At 51.9% G+C, this 7500-nt stretch overlaps 1 pseudogene; it reads right to left on the minus strand.

Moving 5' to 3' along the window:
* Positions 1 to 5125: 5125 nt before the first annotated feature.
* Positions 5126 to 7500, minus strand: part of LOC119559066 — a 2780-nt pseudogene continuing 405 nt past the window's right edge.

The following is a 7500-nucleotide window of genomic DNA, read 5'->3' on the forward strand; positions in this document are numbered from 1 at the left end:
GCCGAGGACTCTACCCGCGATATAGGTGTCAACCACAGCCACCACGATACTCCCACAAGGGGCCAACCTCAATGAGCAGCCTTGGAGCTGCTCAACCCGTGGTACCGAAATTACAGGCTCGGTGAGCCTCACCCCTTCAGCTCCGACAAGCTCGGATGGGGCAACCATTGCCATATTAGTCGCCTCCTACGACAAGCTATGGCAGGCTGTGGCAGTATTCTTCGCCGCTACCACACGGCAAAAGAGGTGTGGGACTAACGTCCCGGCGCCTGTGGTTCCTCCCTCGTCGCATCCATCCTTCGCCTCGAGAAGGCAGCATCGGCAAAACTCCTAGGAGACGCATCCGTTCTGGGGTCTCGACTACTCCCGCGACGATCCATCTTCCCTGGTCTCGAACGACTCCAAGGGCATCCAGGTCCCGCAAATCGTTGTACAGCGGCATTCACACAGTATGTGGCGCCAGTCCTCTCTTGCCACGCCACATGAGCATGCGGTCGTGGTGCTGAGGGTCCTGCTTGGCCAGAAATGCGTTCATCGCCCGTGTCCTGTCAGCAAGATCCGGCTTTGAGGGTAAAGACAAAGTCTTTCCTCTTGTAGACGAACGCTGCCTCTGGGAAAAACTCGCGAGTCACGGAGCGTGTTCCGCGCGATCCCATCTGAGTTGCCACTCATTTAGCAGACGTTCGTCTAGCAGCGCCATCTTAGCTTTCAGTCCAACACGGACAGGTCCTGTCCGTGGAGCCAGTCGCTCTCATCCAGGGGGACATCCTTCCTCAGCTTGAACTTCACGGCGATCCTGTGAGCATCCAGATCCATTGGAGGAGCACCAGCAAGCACCTGCAGTGCCACCGTGGACACTGTGCGGCATACCGGTAGGCATCCTAAAAGGATGACCTCTGGCACGAGGTGAGGAGTTTAAGGACTTGCCCCTACTCGCCGCCTTGTACCAGACCGAGGCACCAAAGAGTGCACAGGGGACCATGAGTCCGCTGTAAATCGTCCTCTTAGCACGGGGCTGAGCCCCCAATCGACTCGAAGCACCCGCGCTAGTCCTCCGGCAACTCCAGCCAGCCGATCTCTGAGAGCAGAGATATGCGGGAGAAAACTCAACCGCTCGCCGACTAAGATGCCAAGGTACCGGCATTTGGTGACGTAAGGCAGGCTTGCTCCAGCAAACCGTACCGTCGGTCTCTCGTGCGTGAAAGCTGTCCTTTCAGCAACATTATTGCCGTCTTGCTGGTTGACACACTCACTCCAACCTCAGCTCCCCAGGCTCCCACGATGTCCATCAACTGCTCGCCCTTCCGCTCCAGATCGGCACGGGAATTCCCGTCGACGAAAAGCAGAAGATCATCTGCAACGCGCTCAGAGCACAATGTGGCTCCAAGCGCTGAAGCAGCACATCCATCAGTAAATTCCAAATAAATGGACCACTGACGGACCCTTGCGGGCAGCCCCGTGTAACCGCAACTGTGGCTGCTTCATACCTGCTGATGATGCTTGCGCTACGGCCGGAAAAATAGCTTTTCCACAAGTCGATTTCTCGACAGCCTACGTCGACAAGCCGATCCAGCACCGCACTCCCACTCCACGTTGTCGAAGGCTCCCTTGAAATCGACAAAGATTCCAAGGACCCTCCTCTCGCGACTGTTGGCGACGGTGTTTTTTGCGTGCATCCACGCATCCTCCACGCAGCGTCCAGGCCTGAATCCGAATTGCCATCTGCAGCCATCCGGTAGCACATCCTTCAGCCGATTCACCATGATTCCCTCAAGCGCCTTTCCGAACACTGGCAAAAGGCATATGCCGCGATAAGAGGCAGGATCGCTCCTGTCCTTATCTGGCCCCTTTACCAGCGGTATCACTCTCGGGTGCTTCCACTCGGCCGGAAAGTATCCTTCCGAGATGCACCGAGAGTACAGCTTCGTCAGGTGCTGAGGGATGGCACGCCATACCTCCTTGACAATACCGCCCGTGATGCCATCCATACCCGGCGATCGCCGGCTTCTCAGCCTCGCGACGCTGGTTGCCACCTCGAAGGCTTCGAGGATCGGTGGGGCACCAGGGGGTATGTCTTCTCGTGTCGTCGACTCCGCAACAGGGAAAAAGTTGCGGAGGAGCACACTTGCGCAGCGTCGTGCCAAGTTACGGAAAGCGCGCCGTTCGACCGGAGACATCCGAGATCGGCTGTCTTCTTCCGGCCTCGGCATATTCGGTATACGTGCCCCCATGGATCATCCTTGTGCCGTCCCACGAAGTCCCGCCAGTTTTGCTCCTTTGTCGTCAAGATAAGCTTCTTGTACTGGCCTGAGGCAAATCTCAGTCCAGCGGCAAGTTGCTCAGCATCGTCGGTGCCACTCCGGCGAGCTGCCTGCAGCCTACGCCTCAGTCTCCGGACCTCTTGGCGCTTGGTACTCAGCTCAGGATTCCACCATATTACGTTTCCCCTCGCTGCAGGTATCCTGCGCCCTATCACCCTGTCGCACACATCGTGTACGATGGAGCGAAGGGCAGACACATGGTCGTCCAACGGCGATTCCTCCAGTTCCTCGAGACTCTGTGCTGCACTCCTTAACTCTACACTGAATCTTCGCCAACTTGCATTGGAGAGCTTCCATTGCGGTACCGGAGCTAGGCTCTCAACGGTACTGCTCGGATCTGGAGTAACCTCAACAGTGATAATGTTGTGGTCACTCAGCTCCCAGAAGTCAACTCTCCAATCGTAGGTTGCCCATACTCGCGCCGCTTCGTTGGCGAAGGTCACGTCGATATCACTTCTAGAGCGGTGATTATCGAACGTGAACACCTGGCTGGCCGTATTCAGTACACTGGCACCGCTTGCGATTATCCACTCGTTCATGAGCTGTCCCCGTTCGCGGTTCAGGCGGTCTCCAGAGTTGTCTGGGGATTTGCTGAACCACATAGGGGAGACTGCGTTAGCATCAAGTCCGAGGATTGTCGGTGTTCTGCTAGCTAATAGCAGAACCGTATCCAGGTAGTCAGTGTAGGGCTCCAGAGCAGCTAGATGCTGGCAGTATACGGAGGCCAGAAAGATTGTGCCATATCTTCCTGTGACACTCACGCACACTCCGTAGTCCGTCGTCAAAGCCTCGATGGGCATGCAGATGGCAGATGGGTCGTCCACGATGATGGCAGCTTTCTTCCTCCTATCGGCGAATATCCTCATTCCTCCAGGCAGTCCAGTGAGTCGCTTGCCAGCGTCCACGTAGGGCTCCTGGACTAGTGCGAACAGGTGGCCAGCATCTCTCATCTGCTTGGCAAGCTCGATGACAGCGCAACGGCCTCGACCACAATTCGCTTGGATGAAGCTAAACATTATCAATGTCTAGCTTGCACCCTGGCTAGCAGCGCGCCGTATATCGGGCAGCCACCCGAAAGCATATAATGCCCCGAGGGCATACCCTTGTGACGGCAGTTGCGGCAGTCCACCGCATTTCTGCACTTCGCCGCGACGTGGTCGTTCTGTCCGCACTGGCGGCAGACCTGCTTCTCTCGGGGTACCGACACTCATTGACCTTGTGGTCAAAGCCAAGGCATCGGTGGCACGCGTAGGTTCGCACCTGAGAGCGGCAGCGGTAGGAAAACCACTTAATATATACTCTCCCGCCCTCGAGAACGGCCAGCGCCTGGTCGTCTACCTCCAGCGTCACATTGATTGTGGCACCGTCAGCAGCTGACCAGGGCTTGGTCGCCAGGACAACCGCCTTCTGGAACTCCTTGAGGCTCATCTCTTCGAAGTTCTTCTCCCTGAGCTCCATCATAAACTCGTCCGGTCCCACGGAGGTGTCCACATCCTGGACCGTAACACGCGGCTTCGCAGCGGTGTTCCTCGACACCTTCAGGCCCACCTCGGCGAACTTTGCGGAGGCGACGACCTTCGTCATCTCCGCCTGCGAAGGCGTGCGAATGATCGCGCCGCCCCGCTTCAGCTCACGCACCTCGTGTACTCGTACGCCCAGAGCGGGCGCTACCTCCTTGCGGATCTTCTCAGCGATTTGCCTGCCTGACAGGGCCGGGTCGTCGCACGCAACGACAGCCGACCATGTCTCCCGAATCTTCCGCGGTGCGGGTACGGGGGCAAGGGGGGCAACAGGGGCAGCAGGTGAGGCGACTAGGTGCGCGCCTCTAGCAGCGGTGGTGGCTGCATATGAGGCGGCCGAGGCGACCGGTGTCTGCCTCTTCAAGCGATCCTCCAGCACTCCGATGCGGATCAGCAGGGCTCCGACGACCTCCTCGTAGCGGTTTGCCAACAACTGCGTCTTAATGCTCACGGTAGGGCTCGCTACGTGGGACATCCTCAGGATATCCGCACGGATGTCGCCCATCTCGGCAGCAACGGCTCCGTTTCCCCTCCATTCCCTGTCCGAGAAGGATTTCTCTATGCTGGCTGGCACGACGAAGGTCCCTCCATCAGCAGCGGCTGCGACTGCGGCAGCGTCGGCGGGGGCAGCGGCGGGGGCAGCGGCGGGGGCAGCGGCTGCGGCAGCGGCAGCGGCTGCGACTGCGGCAGCGGCAGCGGCTGCGACTGCGGCAGCGTCAGCGGCGGGGGCAGCGGCGGGGGCAGCGGCAAAGGCGTCGGCAGGGGCAGCGGCGGTTGCATCCAGCGCCAACACTTTGCACCTCGAGGCCTCCCTCAGCGGCGCTTTGTTGCGCTTGCCTCTGGCGCGCCCTCTGCCCGAGCTGCTTCCACGGCTGCTCGCACTTTCGCTCCCGGACTCGTCGACCACCATTTTTGGTGGCGCCATCTGCCGGTTATCGGCCTTACTAAGTAAGCTCTTTGATATTCGAGACTTACCCCTTCCTATCAGCTGGTTCTCAAAAGCTCGGTCAGCTGATCAGCTGATCCAAGTTCAGCGGAGACACAAACCGCACAGCTGTGGGCGACAAAATGTGCCTAAATTAGGCAAACGCCTCTCTCGAGAGAGCGCCTCTCTCGCGACACACGTGTCTTAATGGAAAATTTCCAAAAGAAAAACGCGAATATCGCCCGATTTCCGCAGAATTTCAAACGGAAAACACACGCACTGTGTTCGCAAGCACGAAACACGAATTTTCGCACTATTTTCAACAATGTACCTGTTGTTTTACTGCCTAAATGCACTTTACTCTCGCGAGCGTACGGAAAAACACGTCTGTTCTCGCGAGCAACCAAACACCGACTGAGTAGAGGGACAGTAGGAATCTCGTTAATCCATTCATGCGCGTCACTAATTAGATGACGAGGCATTTGGCTACCTTAAGAGAGTCATAGTTACTCCGCCGTTGACCCGCGCTTACTTGAATTTCTTCACTTTGACATTCAGAGCACTGGGCAGAAATCACATTGTGTCAACACCCGCTAGGGCCATCACAATGCTTTGTTTTAATTAGACAGTCGGATTCCCCAAGTCCGTGCCAGTTCTGAATTGATTGTTAATTGATAATCGTTATAATTAATAAGAACTAATTGGTTTAACCCAATTAGTATTCTTAAAAATTTTAGCAAGAAAGTTCCACAATTGGCTACGTAACTAAACTATCCGGGGAACAAGTGACCAACATAAATGCCAGACACTCTATTTACCCAGAACGAGCACATAAACCATGTTATTGTTTCCCAATCAAGCCCGACTATCTCAATCTTCAGAGCCAATCCTTATCCCGAAGTTACGGATCTAATTTGCCGACTTCCCTTACCTACATTATTCTATCGACTAGAGACTCTTCACCTTGGAGACCAGCTGCGGATATTGGTACGGCCTGTTGAGAAGTTTGCGTGTCCCCACCATAAATTTTCAAGGTCCGAGGAGAAAATATCGACACAACAGTATATGTCATGCTCTTCTAGCCCATCTACCATATCTCTCTGCGAAAGACTTCCATGGTAGTACGGCTATAAAACAGAAAAGAAAACTCTTCCGATATCTCTCGACGGCTTCTTTATGGTCGTTCCTGTTGCCAGGATGAGCACGAGGCCCATATTTAATAACAAACGGATACTCAACAGGTTACGGAATTGGAACCGTATTCCCTTTCGTTCAAAATTATTCAAGTATATTAATTAGCTTGATTTATATAATATAATTATATTTGTATGGCATTTGTGTTTTACTTGAAAATTTTCGGCTTTCGCCTTGAACTTAGGACCGACTAACTCGTGATCAACCACTGTTCACACGAAACCCTTCTCCACTTCAGTCCTCCAAGGTCTCATTCGATTATTTGCTACTACCACCAAGATCTGTACCAATGGCAGCTCCATGCAGGCTTACGCCAAACACTTCTACGCATACCATTGTACCTTCCTACTCACTAAAGTTTCAAAATTTATATCACAAGTAATATAAATCATCTACTTTAGCGGTAATGTATAGGTATACAACTTAAGCGCCATCCATTTTAAGGGCTAGTTGCTTCGGCAGGTGAGTTGTTACACACTCCTTAGCGGATTTCGACTTCCATGATCACCGTCCTGCTGTTTTAAGCAACCAACGCCTTTCATGGTATCTGCATGAGTTGTTAATTTGGGCACCGTAACATTACGTTTGGTTCATCCCACAGCGCCAGTTCTGCTTACCAAAAGTGGCCCACTGGGCACATTATATCATAACCTTGAACTTCATATCAAGAAAGTTAAGGTTCTTACCCATTTAAAGTTTGAGAATAGGTTAAGATCGTTTCGACCCTAAGGCCTCTAATCATTCGCTTTACCAGATAAGATTATTTTATATAACATTAAATGCACCAGCTATCCTGAGGGAAACTTCGGAAGGAACCAGCTACTAGATGGTTCGATTGGTCTTTCGCCCCTATACTCAATTCTGACAATCGATTTGCACGTCAGAACTGTTTCGGTCTTCCATCAGGGTTTCCCCTGACTTCAACCTGATCAAGTATAGTTCACCATCTTTCGGGTCACAGCATATATGCTCAAGGTACGTTCCAGTTAGAGGCATAAATAATATAAATATCATTATACATAACTATATAGAACGCCCCGGGATTGTGTTAATTAGCTATAAATAGTTAAAAAACTAATCCCATTATTAGTCAAGTTAATTACGCTATTAGGTTTATATCCCAATAACTTGCACATATGTTAGACTCCTTGGTCCGTGTTTCAAGACGGGTCCCGAAGGTATCCTGAATCTTTCGCATTGTTAATCATACAAGTGCATATAATAAACACAAAAATCAATGATAATTATGCCATTATATAATTCCGAAAAATTAACGCACTGTATTCATATAAATCTATCAGCACTTTATCAAATTAATAACATTTATTCTGTGTTAAAATGCAAGCAAATTAATTTGAATAAACTATAAGTTATATTTTATGATAAATTTTGTATGCTAATAGATTACAATGTCCTTATATGGAAAAAATGCACACTATTATCATAATATTGTTTAAATATTACAATTTTAATGATGAATTTTCCATAACGGATATTCAGGTTCATCGGGCTTAACCTCTAAGCAGTTTCACGTACTGTT

This window comes from Drosophila subpulchrella, unplaced genomic scaffold (genome assembly GCF_014743375.2).
Source record: "Drosophila subpulchrella strain 33 F10 #4 breed RU33 unplaced genomic scaffold, RU_Dsub_v1.1 Primary Assembly Seq160, whole genome shotgun sequence".
Taxonomy (NCBI): Eukaryota; Metazoa; Arthropoda; class Insecta; order Diptera; family Drosophilidae; genus Drosophila; species Drosophila subpulchrella.